The sequence below is a fragment of the Neolamprologus multifasciatus genome, chromosome 5 (genome assembly GCF_963576455.1).
Source record: "Neolamprologus multifasciatus chromosome 5, fNeoMul1.2, whole genome shotgun sequence".
Classification (NCBI taxonomy): Eukaryota; Metazoa; Chordata; class Actinopteri; order Cichliformes; family Cichlidae; genus Neolamprologus; species Neolamprologus multifasciatus.
In genome coordinates, this window is record NC_140443.1 from 8,118,808 (window position 1) to 8,137,190 (window position 18,383).

Genomic DNA, 18,383 nt, shown 5'->3' on the forward strand with positions numbered 1-18,383 from the left:
TTGTGTTCTTGAATCAAATTACTAAATGTCTGCAACTTGTAAGTTTGCACACTCATTATCCCAAGTGGTAAGAAGATGTAGAAGGTTGAATTTTGAGAGCTTTGAGAATTGAAAACTGATGTAAATATTAGATAAACATCATTTAATGACTTATTTTTAAACACACACACACACACACACACACACACACACACACACACACACACACACACACACACACACACACGGTCAAAGCAACAGAGAGACAGGGCTTATATTGTTTGCACATGTGCAGAGGAGGAATAGTAGGTATTCTGGGTAAAGGGTGTTGAATATGGAGCTGCCAGGCAACAGAGAATGATTAAGACCTCATAGAGGGATGAATGTGGTGATGGAGGAAATGCAGAGGGGTGGTGTGACAGAAGATGGTCCTGAGGATAGAGTGAGATGGAAGCAGATGAGCTGTTGTTGACCCCTAAAGGCACCCGAAAGAAGAACAAGAGGAAGAAAGGCAGGGCAATGGAAATGCATTTTTTTCAAACACAATGTATTTCAAAGTACGTTACATAAGCAAAGAAAATCATTAGAATATAAAAAGACTGAATAAAATTCTGAGAAAACTAAGCAAGATATAAAGTACATCCTCCAAGTCCCAGTGACAAAAAATATGTTTTAGGTTTACCTTCTTTGTAACCATAGAAGTAAGAGTGCACTAGAGAAACCAACAATTAAATAGCACAAAAGAGCAGCAGAACTTTTCATTTAGCTGTGTGATTTGGCAGGAATAAAGAAACCCATTAGAAATATTTAGGAACCTTTAAAAAAAAATAAAAAAAAATCCATTTTTCTGCCATGTTGTAGCTGAGAGCAGCTTTAACTGTTTTGGTTCTGCCTTTAGATAAGAGCATTACTATTATTCTTCAGGGAGAAAGACATTTGTGTTTGTCTAAATGGGAAATGTGCACATGCCAGCTTTTGTAGTGCTTGCACACATTCCTTCTCTCAGATAAGCATGAATAAAGGATAAAGTTTGTACTGTTTCCTTACAAGGTGTTTTACTAAAGAGATGCAACGTCCGTTTCCCTTCAGTACTTTCTTCAAAGACATCATTGAGTTTAAGTGATTGATGCAACTTTGTGGGCAGTAGTTTAGATATTTCTCTCGCGTTGCATTTACTTCACATGTACACTATATGGACAAAAGTACTGGGCCACCGACACATTACACCTACAGGAGCTCCTTGGCCATGAAGCTACTGGTGCACAGTTTTTGTGCTGATGTTAATGCCAGAGGATGTTTAGAATTCTGCTGTTGAGTCAGCAGAGCATTGGAGACTTTTATGCACTATGCTTCTCAGAACTTATCCCCACTTTGCTGTGGTTCCTAAATGCTCCCACTTTGCAATAATACCGCTTACAGCTCATCGTGGAAAACCTAGGAGGAAAGTGACATCCTATTACAATGCCATGCTCAAATTTGATTCTTTAGAGCAACCTATTATTTCACAAACGTTGGTGAAGGCAGTCTGCTTGATTTAAGACTGAAAATACTTTAAAAATTAAGAGCTGTGGTGCAATACTTTTGCCCATAATGTATGTTTAGGAATCCAATGGGACATTTTGAACCAGTGCTGATACCAGTGTGTTTGATTATTTTGTTTCTGTTATGTCATTATTATTATCTCCTTTTGTACCACTGACGTAAAATATATGTTATTATCAAAAACTAGCTGAACTGAAATGAATTAACTTAATCACGCTATATTTAAACATTCAGCCAGCTGAAAGCTGATCTTGTTTGTTGAAATATAAAATTTCATAAAAGCAACAGACATTATGTGAAAAAGAACTGAAGCTAAACATGTCTGTACGTCTATTACGGCAGACTAGCAGCTTTACATATTGTGTGCATGCACATTTACCTGCTTCTGCTTTAAGAACAATTGCTGACATTTTGCTGTTGATCTTGTGCACTGTGACATTCAACAATTGTAGAAGGCATTCCCCTTCTTGGTGGAAAAAAAATGCACGCATGACCTTTTTAGATGGAAGAGATTGATGCATGGTATGATATAAATCATCCCACTATTCAGTAAATTGTAATACAGAGTCGCCGTTTCTTGTATTTTGGATAATTTTTATAATCTTTTGCTTTGTCGTTCATTCGTAAACATGATTGATGCTAGGTTCAGATATCTCCCTATGAAAGAGACAGATAAGGAGAAGTGAAACCGATATGGAGATTACAGCCGATGCAAGGAGAGAAGTAAAAGCCAGCAGATAGTGATGCTGTGCCTTTCTCCCTCCCTCTAAGCCCTCCAGGCTCTTCACCATCATACGAAGAGACAATGATGAACTCAAGAAGCCTATTTATAGCCTGCCATTGGCTAACACTAGCCCTCTGTTTCTGCTCTGTGGACATCTGCCTTGGGTAGTTGTAGAGTATGTGCACATGTCATTAGGCTCATGACAGAGAGGGAAACGAGAGGAGGAGAGGGGTGGAGTGACAGCTACTCAATGGATTAATCCAGAGGAAGAGCATAGACTGAGAGGGAAAGCATGATAAGAGGCAGTGACGGAGCTGGGCTGTGGTCCATCCATCAGTGTGTGGAGGAGCAGTGATTGCTCTTGAAGTCTCATGGAGGAATTTGGTCCTTTTTAAAAAAAAACAAAACAAAACATCTGACTTAAATCCAGCACTTCTTTGCTAATGATCTTGCTTTTGGAAACATTTCTTGCAGAAGCTTTGCCAGTTATCAGGTGAGGAGGAAGAGGTGAGCTGACTTCACACTGAGAATGTGTTTGTGTTGTGTTGGTGTGTTTGGCTGGGTACACAGCAGTGTTTCATATTCAACTGATTGATATTCATAGTTTGGTTCATGTTGTCATGTGTTGCTTCTGCCAAAACAACCTCATGTAGCCTAATTTTTTCCAATTTTTCACTGGTTGTTTTTGTGTTTGTTTTCATTTCACTACTTAAGATTAAACTGTTTAGTTGAGGAATCTTTAAAAGTAATCTATGTCATTATATAAGCAAAATGCCCCAAATTTACACAGCTGAGCTTCTCTAATGAGAGTACTTTCTGGTTTTATTTCACCTTATATCTTTAGTTTAAACAAGTGCTTTAATATGTTACCTTCATCTTTATAAATTTTTATGGCAAGTTTTTACTTTTCGCTGACCTTTTCCACACCATTTAATCAAACAGAGAAAGAGGAAAAAGACGTAAAGAAAAGAAAAGGAAATAATAAACAATATTGTTTTGTAATTTTCTGATTTACTTCCTTAAATATTGAATTTAAGGATCAGACTGATGCAAAAGTCATTGGTTGCACTAGGCGCCCTTTTCGGCACATTGAAAAGTGTATTGAATTTGAACTTTTTAGCAGTAAACCTGTCCTCCCTCCATTCTGAATCTCTATTACTTTGTGTGAGAAAGCAAAAATAGCTTTTTAAACACAAGTAACCAAACGTGTTTGCAATGTTTTGTCTAATGTCATTAGAGCAGATTAGGATGGAAAAATATAACCGTGATTTGTTCAGCAAAAACATTGGATGCATTTAGAGTGGGGTGGGAAGGAGATAATTGTGTTTAGAGGGATTTTTGGCAGGACTTCAGCACTGAACAATCCTCTCTGTCTGATTCAGGGAGCAGCAGTTTGATGTTTTACTGAATCCATTGCCAAGTCCTGCTTTGCAGCACGCACTGTGGCCATAATGAGAGGCGTAGAGATGTAGCTACACGAATTAGCCAGCAGAGGTCACATATGGGCAGAGCTTATGCTTGAGACACACCCGTTTTTCTGTCTGTGTTATATGTGCTGTGTGCTGATGCAAAAGGTGACAAGGCTTATTATCTGAGGCAGCACATGCAAGCATCAGAGTGTGAAGTGCACAGTTAGTAACGTGCAAGGGTACGTAAGACGATGAAGGACTTTTTTTATCATTGCAGTTCACTTGAGATGTTTGTACCTGCTTGTAATACTGATTGTTTATCTTGGCACCTTTAATTAAGCTGTGACTATGTTCAGCCCTGTGCGAGGGATCTTATAGTGTAGATAGCAATTTGTATCTCTCAAGGTCAGACACCAAACGTGTGGACTATCTGTGCAGCGTGAGGATTAATTACAGTTTTCTGAAAATTTCTGCGTCCAGCCAGTGCACATCTTTGACTGTAATCCTCACTTATCGCCTGTTTAAGACTCAGACACAGAGGACATAGGGGTCTAATTTCTAAACTGCCACAGTCTATAATCTCCCCTTGTGAACTTAAGTCATCCTGCAGAGCGATTTAACTTCAAGGGCAGGCAATTTTCTCAAATGTGCGAGAATTATGGCGTACCCCACCATCAAATCACTCATTGCCCTCTGTCTTCACACCCGTTTGAAGTGTGTAGTTTCATTGCTTTCAGCACAGGTTAATTTTAGTTATATTCCACTACATGTCCTTAGCCTGCACATATTCAACCTTGTAAGCTGATCATATGACTCGCTTTCTAATATTTGGTTGTACCACACAGAGAGGGGTGTCTTAGTCACAGTTTGTAATCCCAGCCTCAAAGATTATGAGGAAAAAAATGTGTGAACCCATGCTGTCACCATATCATCGCTCCTGTCATTCTTTTTTTTCCCCGAGCTGACACCTCTGAGCCGGCTTCCTTTGGCCCAGATTCTCAGTAGGGGTCGTGTTGCCTGTGCCCCGTAGGCAGCTAACTACAAACATGCATTGACAATTCAAATTAGTCCAGTTCACTGGCTCTAGCTGTGACTCAGGACATGGAGCGCCAGGCAGAAAAGATGCATACGCAACCCGCCAAGCTATGCAGTGACAGAAAGCGCCAGAGATTTCTAAGTGCAGAGTATGAGGCTGTTTTATGAGCGTTTCACCAGGTATACGACCCAGTTTAAGCTCAGCACTTTTGTTCAGAAAGACTTGGACTGGAACCGTGCCAGGTCCATTTGCAAGTCAGAGAGAGAGATCGCCTGGTAGCTAAGTAGTCCCATCCACAGGCACCAGCAGCAGCTGAGGATGTGTCTAGAGTATTGTTATGCAAGCGGGAAGAGAGCAGTCCCACTTTGATCCAGGCATCGGACAGAGGCTGGGATGCTTCGAGCTGGAAGCTGCTTCTTTGGTGTTCTGGGTATTTGCATACCGGACAGTAGACTTCCACAGGACTTTGAGCTGATGGAGGTCTGGAGATATTGCTCATCACTCAGCATCCACATGTTCTGAGCTTGTTAGCATCTCATTAAGTTTTGTCAGCATCAATTATAGGTAAGTTTGGGTTTCTTGCTTAATAAATAGAGAAAACAATGTCTGTTTAATAATCTGTTATAATAAAAATAGACTAGCAAGAAATATGCTACCTGTTAAATTATTTTGAATATAACTGGACTTGAAATCATTTAAGTTAATACTAGCTTTTTATTTCCTGTTCTCTCTAAACATCTCAGTTGAATGATTCTACTACCATAAGTGCATTTTGATGTAGTATTTGTTGAGCATGCGAGGAATCGGCGCACGCACAGTCCTTTAACAGCAGTGTCCTGTGGAGAGATTTCTATCATGTGTATGACAAAAAAGAAAAAGAGCCTGAGAGGAATAGGACACAGTCAAACAGCTCAACTAATTCCTGCAAAGATTTTTGTCGCCCGTGCCTTGTACAGGGAGTCATATGCCTAGCAAATGTCTGGGATATACTGCTGACTCATAACTGTTTGTGCTCGAGGCTACTTCTGCGTCAGGCTCATCCATATCACTGCTAATCTACTAAGTTTACACAGAGCTCCAGGAGCCTGTGATTATTCGTGTTTTGGTTTTTGATGTCCTCATCAAAGACTGAATCAATATGAGCTCTTGTTTCAGTGCTGGAAGACAAGACTTCCTTTGAAATTGAAAGATCCTGTGATGGCAAAGTTTTAGTTTTAAGGAGGGAAAAATATTTAAATATATCATTATATCAAGTCCATGTGCTAATATGTTGTGTGATTTTAATGGCTGCTTCAATGCCAATAGGCCTAGATTCAGCAGAGTATTTAGCAGCCCAAAATTCAAGATATTTCTTTGAGAGGCTGATATAAATTCAAATGTTGGGTTTATTGCACTGAGCTCATTGAGTTCTTTTCATTGACCAGTAATCCAACTGAAAAAAAATATCTTTATAACTGTTTACAGCTTTTCATCTCCGACTGGCCAAACCTCAGCTACAGTTTCAATGGCAGATTAAAACAAAAACAAGCAAACAAACAACTTCTCAGATGTTTAATGGTTTCCCAAATGATATACAAAAACGCTTCCACAATGCAGTGGAAAACAAAGAAATTCCTGGAGACTCTGTGAGGTAGTTGTGTAAGCTACATGCTGCACTCATCATGCTAACGCACTGTGTGCATGCTGGCACTTCCACTATGCTGATGTTTAGAAGGTAAGCTTCAGCATCTTAGTGTAAAGTTAGATTGCTAACATCATGGGAATAACATTAGTTGGGCAAGAATACGATGAGGATTATGAATCCTGAAATTACTGCAGTCAAACTGCTTGTCTGGTAAAAATGTGCCTATCTGTGTAACATCAATGTGATGTTTAGAGGGATAAGAAAAAATCTGACAAAGCATGCTCTATCAGCACTTTTTTTCAATTTGGTACTTGGTAGTGCTTTTCCGCAGACACATGCTGGTCTGTACTAAACAGAACTGAAGTGCCATTCAATGTGAGCATGCACTAATGCATACAGTGCAAACCATAAAGTAATTCAATTCTACAAAGGGAGTCCATACATGGGGCTTGGCATAACACTATAACACTAATGGTGGGTGATGTCATTCTAGATAAAACAGATCTATCATGTATGCAACTTGAACTTAACTCATTTCAGAGTTGCTGGATTATCATGACACAACACAGAAACAGTCGTCTGTGGTGAGACATTTATTACGGTGATTTTTATAAAATGTAGCTAAGGGCATATTTTAGCTTCTTCCCGGGAGTACCCATCATGTCCAAAAGACTTTCAGACCTGCTGCATTTGCAGATGCGTTGTAGTTTAATTTTCATCATCCTGTCAAAAGAAGTAGCAGTGTAGGCATTCTGGTCAGTGAGTTACTGAACAGTAAAATAGCTCATTTCGAGTTACAAATACCATCAATAACAACGACAGTTGTGATGTAACAACACACGCATGCACAATGACGTTATGATGGGATGTTTTCAAATGGTGGAGACCATGATGTTCAAAGGGAGATTTATTTATTTATTTTCCCTTCTTGTAAATGCCACGTCTCAGAGCGTCCTGAATCCTCTGTGTGTGTGTGTGTGTGTGTGTGTGTGTGTGTGTGCCAGTGTGTGTGTGTGGTTTGTCTGGTTTGGAAAATCTCGTCCGCAGACACGCTCCAGTAGCAGACATGTTCCACCTTGGCTAACCGAAAATGACATGTATGCCGGCTTCGGAAAACTTGATACATATTTTATGTTTTCCATATAAAGCTGTTATATAATAATGGGTGTTCAGAATAAACCTTTGTCAGAGCTCAGACATGACAAGGGGTGACTTCTCCCATTTTGTGCATGTTCTAGCTTTTTGTTGTGTATGCAGGGTCAGTGATGGCTGCCAGGGGAAGCATGTCAAAGATGGCAATCGTGGGCTGCTTCTGCGTGACAATGTCAGGGTGAGCTGTGCACTCACATACGGTTTTTCTGGATCATTTTTATGTAAATGGCGTGGAGGAAAGATTAATGCATGTTATGACTCATTCTAATTGCTTTTTTTTAAAGTGTACACATATAAAAATGAAGAAATGATTGTTTTGACTAAGAAAACCTCCAGGAAGAGCAGCGCCTCAGTTTTAAGTCTTCTGGTTACAATTTATGTCGCTGTTGTCAGCTGCTGAGTGACATGTTGCAGGCACACTGACATTTCAGCGCAGTTGCCCCCCCATTCTTCCCCTATTCTTCCATCAGTATCTGCTCAGCTGAGCAGATACTGATGGAAGAGCATTTTTGGTGTACTGTTAGTGAAAACAGTATGCGTATTAACCTGGGGAGGTTCAAATTCTTTATTAAGCATTCACAGGACGCCACATTGCTGGATGTGTGAACTGTGTTGAACATCTGGCAGCTGTGGAGGTCTCTTGCTGGCAGGTATGTGGCTGAAGCAATGGACTGTGTTTTAAGTTAAACAGTATCACCAGTGTCTGGGAAAAGAACACAAACTCTGAACCCCACATGTGCAGTAGCACTGGGACAATGCATTGAAAGAGAGAACTGTATAACAAAAGCACGACTGTTTCACTTTTTTCTTGTGTTTCATGTGGAAACCTTAGCTGCTTGCGGAAAAGTTCAGTTTGCTGACTTGACATGCTTCAGCTAGGATTATGTTAAGACCCTGCTAGGAGGAAAGCTCAGCCTTGATTGAATCTGGACTGATAACACTGCAAGATGAAGAGGGTTAACATTTTCATGAGTTTTTGTTCACAAGTGTTAATGTACACAGTTTTCACTGCGACTTTGTAAACTGTTGTAAGCAGTTTATTCCTTTCTGGCTAGAGGTGTGTTGTAGTTAAGAGAATTCTTAAATGAATGACAACTACCATACATGTATCATAGTGAAGCACCTTGTCATACGGTACAATTTTCAAGTTTGTGTCAAGAGAAAGGAAAGAAAGCCCTGGCTTTACTCTGCCTTTCATTTTACTGCTGGCTATTGTGACAAGCTGATTGTGGTGACAGCTTTCGGGAATGGCATGAGCAGATGCTCAGTCGGTCATATCAGATGTGACTTTGACTGTGGCAAGTGAAAGCAGGACTTTGGTGATTCTGAGTTTGACCATGTACTGTAAAATAAATGTCTGCAAACTAAAGACTGTCACTGGCAAACTATCTGCTTTATTGCACATGGTATGGTGTAAGTTAGTTCAGCGTAGTCAGTCAGTCATCAATCATATAGTTTCAGCAGAATGTGGATAAAGAAAAGAAACTTGTAAATCTTTTAACCTCAGGCAGCCTGGAAGATGAAAGTAACAAATCATGTCTTACTTTCTTATGCATGATCTGAATCACTGTTTCTATTTTGGGTGTTGCTGGAGTTTGGTCCATGATTAAAGTATATTTTTGATCCACATTTCCCCTCCTACCTGTTCTAATAACCCAGTTCACAAGGCTGTTGAACCATCACAGACAGCTTCCCACACTTAGACTCATCGCGGTGCTGCAGCATGCAGGGCCAACGCTTTCATTTTTCTATATAATTTTCTGTTCACCTCAAACAACCATGTCAGTTGCATAACAGCTGCATAACTACAGCAGCAGGTTGTTTTAGTGCGCTTAAGGGATTTCACAGCTGAACATACCGCACTGCTCATAATCCTTCAGGGCTGTGTATACTTTTGTTTGTTGTAATTCAGATAAATTAAATCATTTATGTCAAAGAGGCAACATGATGTGGCATGTCTACATGAAATGACCTCACTCACTTTTTTAAACGACAAGTAATTACTAAATAATACAGTATGTTACTTAATTACTTCTTGGAGAAAGTAATTTGCCACACTACCCGTTACATTACTTTCAGTTTACTTCATAAGATGTCACATAATTGCCAGGTTAACAATATAAACCGTAAGCTACAGTCCCACATGCCACACAAATCTGTGTCCTAATGAGGGCACACATCCATTCTTTCTTTTAGTGTATATGTATGAACACTGCAAAGCTGAAAACCAGTTCAACACAATTACAAAGTGATTGTCACTGTAATTCTACTATACAAAGATGTACAGGTAGAAATGCAGGCCACAATGCTGCAAACCGGACTTACTGCCTTTGTGACTTGTTCAAGTTCAGGGTCAGGCTGCTGGGTTGGGGTCAACATAGACTCAGCTTTGTCATCACTCTGGGTTATTGGCTTGCTTTGTGTTAGCATGCTGTCTGTGTGGATATTTGGAGCCGATGCTCTTTCTAAGCATCTGCAATATAATGTAGCTGTTTCTATTCTGGATGCAGCTTGCACCATCATGTGCCTGTTCCCCCTCGTTTGTCCTCCTCCATGCGCACGAACCAAAATCAGCTCGTAATAGCTCAAGTGCGCAGAAAATTACAGAAATTAGAGCCCTATTTTACACATGGCACTTGCAGTATCTGTAAGAACTGCTGCTGACATGCATCCAACAATCACTTTAATCTTAAGCTTGTAATCTGTCCTCTGATCCCTTATTTGTAGCATCAGAAAGTTTTCCTGGATTCCCCCCCTTGGTAATTCCACTATAGGATCCAGTACACTGAAAGGAATTTAGTTCAAACTCATTTATAAAGAAATAAATTAACAAAAAAATGAATAGTTTACACTATAAAAGTATAACAAGATAGTCACATTTTATCCAAAAAAATTCTCTGAATTGACATTTTTTGGAAATCATAGGATTTTTCATGATGGCATTCTTGTTGTTGGAGCACTTGGCAACACATGCTTCTGTGTTGGTTGCTGCCTCATAAAGGCATTGCATGATGGCTCAGAATTTGACATCGATGAACTGCACAGATCATTAAAGCTAGCAAGATAATCACTAAACGTAAGGTGATAAACTACAAGCAAACCCATGCATAAATAAACTACTATTATATGCAGTTAACATCTCCCCAATACATATCCATTACAGTTCCCCCCCCCTCTTCATCTCTGCAAGCCACGCATTGGTCATTGACAAGAAATGCATAACTACCAGTGCAGGAAAAATATGCTGGGATGCAACTATGAAATACTGTTCAGTACTGAGAGTTTGACTTCATCCTAATAGGATTAGTAAGCATTTATTTCGCCTATTTGGCAAGAACATGAATGTATTTGATGCTCATTTATAAGGACAAGTGCTTCACTCAAGCTTTAAAACATATTGATCAATACATCACCAGTGGCCCATAATATGGACTTAATATGTAACTTTTTAATGCTGTTGATCCTGCCATAGCATTACTGACCATGGTTAATTACATAAAGCGACTAATAAGGGTAAATCCCTGGATTAATGCACTTGCCTAAATGTCCCCTCTAATCTCAACATCACAAAAAGTACAGCTTTAATTAAAAAAAAGACAATAAGTCAGCAGTTAAGTTTCATGCGAACATTTGACTAATTGAAGAAAAACAAATATCTACAAGACTAAATGAAGTGATGAGAAGTTGGAGATCACAAAACTCACTTTACATAACAATGTACATGCCTTTCTATGTAAGCAAACACACACGGCAGATGAATGCTCCTGCAGAGTGCTATAAATGTGTTAGTCAGTGCGATGGATTGAGGAGGGATTACTTAACTATTGTGTTGAAATTGGGGAGGTGATGTGATCGCTGAAAAACTTACAGTAATTCCCAAAATAGTAATACGGCGAGTTTTTCAGTTGGGCACTTAAAACAGTTGCTGTAAATATATTAGATGTTCACAAAAATGTGTTTGAAAACAAATCATAATTTGTTCTTAAAATTAATTAATATGTTACAAACACACAGGAATAAAATGTGATTTGTTTTTTATATGATAGATGCATAGAACCACAACATCTAGTACTCGTCATTTGTTAAAATGAACATCTTCCATATTACTTAAACAAACAACGGCGCAGATAAAGTAATGTGTACCTGACAACACAGATCAGGATCCAGTGTACTGGAGAAGGGCAGAAGTTGCAGATGAGAGGCAATAACCGTGGGTGGGTATACTTGTGTCCACTATTCAGGTTTTCACAGGTGAACGTCAGAGGTACTTCCTTGCTTTTGTTTATTTTTATGCACCGGCCATCTTGGTATCTATCAGCAAGGTGCTGAATCATGCCCAATTTATAGACTCTTTGTGGCAGTGGCACTGAAACCTTGAGGGATGTGGTTGGCAGGAAAGACCTGCTTGATTCAAACCTGAGTGGCTCTTTGGTTATTGGAACTCTGCTGCAGTTTTGCTACAGTGTTCCACCATAAAGATGTGTAGTATTGGTTATTATTTACAGGTGTAATATTGGGTATTAGACACATGCTTGTGGGCTATTTGGTCCAGGTACAACCATAGAGTGTTTTGGTTTGCATTAAAAGTCAGACTCAGTTCCCAATGGGAGTTAAGCTTCACCACGGCTGCACTTTATCAGGATGTTGTTTACGAGTAAGGGGGGATGGAGAAGGAAATTTAATTTAAAGGACTGATCCCATGTCTGCCATGGTGCTTGTGCCATACAGCTTTATTGTAGTGTAAAGAGAGCTGTGAGTGAAAGCAAAGCTGTCAGTTCACCAAACAGTCTGCCTTCCCCATTTTATCTATGACCAAAAGCTGTGGGTAGTCAACAAAAGGATAAGCTCATGGATACAAACTGCAGAAACGATCTCCTTCTGAAGGGTCTCTGCACTTACTAGATAGCTTACAGTAGCACCACTACACATCTACACATTGCAAGTACCCAGTTTTAGGTAGTTCAAGCCTTTGACCTGAATGCCTCCTAGGTAATGTGTTTTATGATTGTCAAAATGGGAGGAGGTTCAGAGGCCCCGTGGACTTGTAGAGATTATGGCTCTCGGCTGGTCTGGAAATGTTTTGGTCCCCCACAACCACTCTTCCACCACTCCAAGAAAAGCTGGAGGAGGTGGCTGGGTAAAAGCCGATCTGAGTATCTTTTCTCACATTGAATATGAACGAGTGAATACATTGTGCTAATCAAAGTTCACTCAGTTTTCCCAAATGTGAAAGTGTAAAGTTAGTAAATTGACTAACTTTGTGAGCTCCAGTCACACAACACTAATGTGGCTAAACACAAAACACTGATTATTAAGCAACAAGATAAATCAAATGCTACTCTGATTTCAAAAAGCTGATTCTTTTTATTTAGATAAACAGAACCAACTTTTTGGGATGTCCTTGCCTGGATGATTGAGCATGCATCACGATATTTCCATCAAACATTGAATGGCTGCAAATTTCCTCCAACTCAACGAGGGGAAAACTGAAGTCCTCATATGCGCTCCAGACAGCTTTTTATCCTAGATAGTGAAAGCCCTTGGTCCTCTTTTAATGTATGTTAAATCCTCTATCAGAAATTTAGGTGTCACTTTTGACTCGACTCTCACATTGGATGGGCATGTGAAATCTCTGGTTCGGTCTTGTTTTTATCATTTAAGAAATGTGGCTAAGCTAAGCCCTATTTTATCTTGTTCTGAACTGGAGATTGCTATACATGCATTTATTTCCTCATGCTTGGACTATTGTAACTCTTTGTTTATGTGTCTAAGCAAAGGTTCTCTGGATCGTCTGCAGGGTGTGCAAAATGCAGCTAGGCTGTTGACAAAATCCTCCAAGTATTCACATGTGCCACCATTGCTATTTCAACTACACTGGCTTCCTGTTGAATTTAGAGTACATTTTAAGATCCTGGTCTTGACATTCAGAGCCTTGCATGGACTGGCACCACCCTACATCTCCGATCTGCTACAGCCCTATGTCCCTAGCAGGTCCCTGAGGTCATCTGATCAGGGCTTACTTGCTATAAAACAGACTAAGATGAGAACTAAGGGTGAAAGAGCTTTTACCACTGTGGCCCCGAGACTCTGGAACTCTCTCCCTCATACATTAAGAACTGTTGACTCGGTAGTTGTTTTTAAAAAAACAACTCAAAACTCACCTTTTTAAAACTGTTTTTGGTTAATTTTTGCCTGTTTTATATTATCTGTTTTACCTTTTTATTATTTGTTATCTTTTGTGCAGCACTTTTTGGCTCTGTCTAGAAAGGTGATATATAAATAACATTTTATTTATTTATTATTTATTTATTCTTTTTTTTATTTGCAACTTTCATTTAACATTTTTTTTATTAACTGGATTAAATTATCTTCTGGAAACTGGATCACTTACACTGTGCCTTACACCAAATATAAGAAGAACCTTCCATTAGTTACATATTCTCATAGTGCATATGCATATATTAAATTTGGATGTGTGCATCTGTGTGCTGCTGATCATTCTGAGCTGACCTCAGTTCATGTTTCCCCCAGCAGAGTTTCTCCTTGGCAAAGCTAGGTCACAGAAAGAAATGGTGAAAATCAGGAATCTGGGCCTTGGTGCTATATATAACAATTAGATCAGGCAACTTGTAAAAGTAGATAATATGACAGTCTTGAGAAAATTGAGTTATGTAGATAATGTAATGATGTACTCATTCAGCTCTTATCTGTTGGTGCTGGGCTACATGGGGAGAAACGTGAGCAGCAAAGAGATTGGGACTGTGCATTTCTCCAGCACCAAAATTAGGCCTTGCAAGCGAAATAAAATAGTTACTATTTTGCATATAATTATATGTGGCTTGATAAGCATTTAAAAGGTTCACTGAATGTTGATTATTTCTAGATTTATTTATTTTTTTATCCTTATTTCAGACATTTTCCAAAATGGATTAATGGCGTTTCCTGAAATTTAATCTGCTGATGTGTTATGAGTACATTATCAGGCCTGACATTATCAGCTGTACAGGGCTCCTGAGCAGTCTGGAAACTTTAGAGTAGAGTAAACTGATCCTCTGCAGACATGATGTTGGTCTGTTTAAGTATCTTTAGTCTGGCCTTCTTGCTTGATGATAGGTTTGGAGAACAATTTTAGCAATTTTAGCTCCACATAGAGTTAGCATGGTGCTTTGATGATGGCTTGCTGAAAGACTGGCATGTTTAAAAATAAATAAAAAGCTTACACTCACGTTTAAATTGTGACACATGATTCCAAAGGCAAAAGACTTAAGTATGACTCACTAATCTCTGGTCAGAATAGGTGAAGTGGGTGTGTGTATATGTGGCCTCGGGGAAGAGAAACTAGAGATTGTTGAGCTGTTGGAGATGAAGGTTTCCCTCTAGTTTTCTCACTGACTTCTCATTTGCCAAAGCTCTCTGCAAAACAGCACTCTTTAAGTTGCATCTCCCTACTAGGTGTAGCTCTACTATGAGAGCCAATTAGCCTGCACATCACACTGCTTATTGTCTCTTTGTGGAACACAAAGTTTGGACATTTCTTTTATTCAGGTAAGATGAAGATTTTTTTTGGCTATGCCAGTGTAGATGTAAAACAGAACATTTATTTGAGATATAGGTAAAAATGTAACTTTTTTTCAATGAGGATACCACCCTGTTATTTATTTAGAAAACTTAAATAAAAAAAAAATGGAACTAATATAAGTTATCTTTGCAATCTTTTAAATTATCAGTGGTAAATTGTTTGTATTTGTGTGTTGTGGCTTTAATTTCAATATGACATGAAAACCATTGTGTTGGTGTGTGCATATCCATATGCATGTATTTATCTGTGTGTGTTGATATAAGCGGTATTTCTAATTCAATAGTGGACACTGGTTGCACACAGTTGTTTTGCTTTGGCAGAAACTTAAACAACTAAGTTAAATCAACACAACTTATTCATATTCAATAAACCTGTGCATTTTGTGTTGATAAAACATGATTAAAACATGTTTAAATGAAATAAGTTGAGCTCTTGGAATATTTTAGTCCTTCACAGTTTTGTCACTTTATTCCAACACTATTCAATAACCTTTACCCCAATACTGCTCGGTCACTTAAATACTTAAATAATTAAATGCTGTCTTCATATTACATAATGTTCAATAAAGTCTAGAGTCTGGTTAACATAAAAATTGAATGAATTTACAACAACTTCCATCCTCCTATCTTTATCCGGTTTGCAGGGGGACTGGGGCAGCTCGTCAGTCTATCACAAAGAGACAAACAACTATTTGCAGTCACATTCACACTTATGGGTAATTTGGAATCACCAATTAACTCTTATTTTAACTCTATTTAACTCTAATAACTGCATGACTTTTAACTGTGGGAGGAAACCAGAGTACTCAGAGGGACCCCACTGCAAACTAGCCAGATTGTGGTTTTGGACCCATGACTCTCTTGTTATGAGGCAACAGCACTAACCACCACGCCAACAAGCTGTAAATCGAGGCTTAACAAAAGTAGGAAAGCTATGATTACAAGGCTTGATGCAGAATGTTCTGTACGTTTTTGTCCTTGACAGGTTAAACCACAATTAATAGCGACTGAAATACACATGGTGTGTGTGTAGTTGTCTGCCTCTTATAGCTCCACTGATTTTCTTGCAGTTTGAAATGTGATGCAATCTTGTGAATTTCGTGAGTTCAGGCAACTAACCACTCTTACTAGATCCTGTCATGTCATGTCATCTCAACAAGAACAAATTAAGTTGTTGACTTTCATACAGATCCAACATGATTTAATTACGTTCACCATAGAAACATGAAATTATTTTGTTCAAATTACAAGTTAGACTTTAGTAAATGTAACAACCACCCAATTTCCTTATTTTCAGTGTACGTATCAGGGTTTCAAGGCATCAATAAAACACATGGAAGTATTGTGCAGATTTTATTACCAAATATTATTTAAAACTATCATTAAAACTACTACTAGTAACAGTTATTTATTTAGACTAAAATCACATGTTTAATCACATTATAGACTAAATTAATGGAATGAGCACTTCCAAAACTGAATCTCAGCAAACTATTGGGAAGCATGTACTTTAACTTAATACAGTAAACACAAAATAAACGTGTTTTTTAAATGCCAAAAAGTAACTTGCTGTGGAAAAAGAAAAATGCAAAAACTAGTTGTTACACACTGAAACAACTAGTGCAACAAACTCTGCAGTAAAATGAATGATTTCTATATTAAAAGACAAACATGAAGCGCTTGAAAACATTTCAGGAACTTTTTTATGAGCATTGTGTAGCTAATTGAATGTCTACACTACAACTACACCAATGTATATCGCAGCATTCCCACTGCTAATCATAAAATAAACCCAGATACTAGAGTCATGTGAACAAAGGAGGGTTGGTTTGTGTGTGTGTGTGTGTGTGTGTGTGTGTGTGTGTGTGTGTGTGTGTGTGTTTGTTTGTTTTTTTTACATTGGCTTAAATTAGGTTTTGTATGTACATATTCAGAAAGATTAACCCTCTCAGGCTCAAATTAAGTTTTTTGTTGCTAATGCACAACCAAGTCCTGCAGTGGTACTTCTGAGTAAAAAAACCTCATAAAATATGTATGTGGGGTAATCAGGTTGTTAGTTTTTAACTGTTGCAAATTGGCAACGTCTGCCTTGAGAGGGTTAACAGGGCATGCTCATTATTTTCCTTTCTGTGTATATTTAATCAGAATCCATTATAGTCTTTATAGTTATCTGATCGTAGGGCTGAAACCATCCCCTAAGTGAAATGTCCAAAACAGATAACCATGTAGATTTTAATTTACAATGATGTAAATAGTCAAATACTTGCACAATATTTGTTTTAGTTGTTAAATGAACTATAAATGTGTGATTATTCCATCAATTTTATCTGTTTTGGTGTTGAACGTAGCCTTATGCAATGTTGAAAAGCGTTCAGAAACATCACTGTGTCTGATCCAGTGGTTGGGCATTTTGATTTCTATCATTGTTACACAGAAAATAGTTAAAATATAGAGAATTAAAGTTGCCGAGCTTAAAAAGGATTCCAGTTTTGACTGAGGGCTTTAATCACACAAAGTTTTTCTAGGAAATAAAATGTGAATCTGTAACACCTACTATACAATCCATTCAGGAAACTCATCCTCATTGAGTTCATTGAAGTGGTATATACTGTTGAATCACTACATTGTATCTTTGGAGGAGAGGTGCTGTCTGCTGGCCATGACAGGGACAGACGGTGTTGGCATGGCCTGAAAGGAGCCATCCTCCTACCGCATGTGCCAAATGGTGTCAGTCTGCCACTGGCTTTCACAGCACGTTTCACACTGGAGGTTGTGGGTAAAGGACCAAGAATACATTAGGCAAAGCTGTTGAAGCATATGGCACATTTTGAAATGCACATGGTGCTTTGATTAATTAGAAATTAGGCAGTTTAATTGTTTTCTTCTTATTTTGATCACAATTCAATCTATTGTATCTTTTTAAAAAAGTGTTGTTTTCCTTTCATTATTATTAACCCTGGATTTTTTATTTTTTTTTTCTTGCTTCACTGCTTCACGTCGAGGTGCAATCAAAGGCCACACAAACATCATGAGACTTTTCTGATCTTAGTGTTTCTCCCGAAACAGGAATTTGAACTGGTGACTGGTCTGTTTTTTAGACCTTCAAGCTACTTTGATGCTGTAATCGATACATAATGATATAATGCTCCTTCCCCTCAAACCATCTTCTCCTCTTTCTTCTTTCCCACTCGCTCATGTTTGTATTCACTCAGTAAGTCATGTGGTTAGAAACTGTGTCTCTGAAGCAGACAGCCTGGAATGTGCAGCTGTTTTACAGTATTTAGTAAGATAAAAATCTCTAAAGAATGCTCGTTATCCATCATTCACAATGTAGCAAAG

At 38.5% G+C, this 18,383-nt stretch overlaps 1 protein-coding gene across 7 annotated transcripts in view; it reads left to right on the top strand.

Annotated features, from left to right (window-relative positions):
• The window catches only part of LOC146517997 (neuron navigator 1-like), an 86,928-nt gene that overhangs the window by 13,419 nt on the left and 55,126 nt on the right, over nucleotides 1–18,383 (top strand). Inside the window, exon 1 of one of the 7 annotated variants that reach the window (XM_085161359.1) lies at nucleotides 2,322–2,752. The exons of 4 other annotated variants lie outside the window; for them this stretch is intronic. The gene's annotated coding sequence lies outside the window, so the exon portion shown is untranslated. Of the gene's footprint in view, nucleotides 1–2,321; nucleotides 2,753–4,655; nucleotides 5,255–18,383 lie in introns of those variants that run through there. 2 more of the 7 variants (XM_085161358.1, XM_085161356.1) reach the window with 2 other exon arrangements.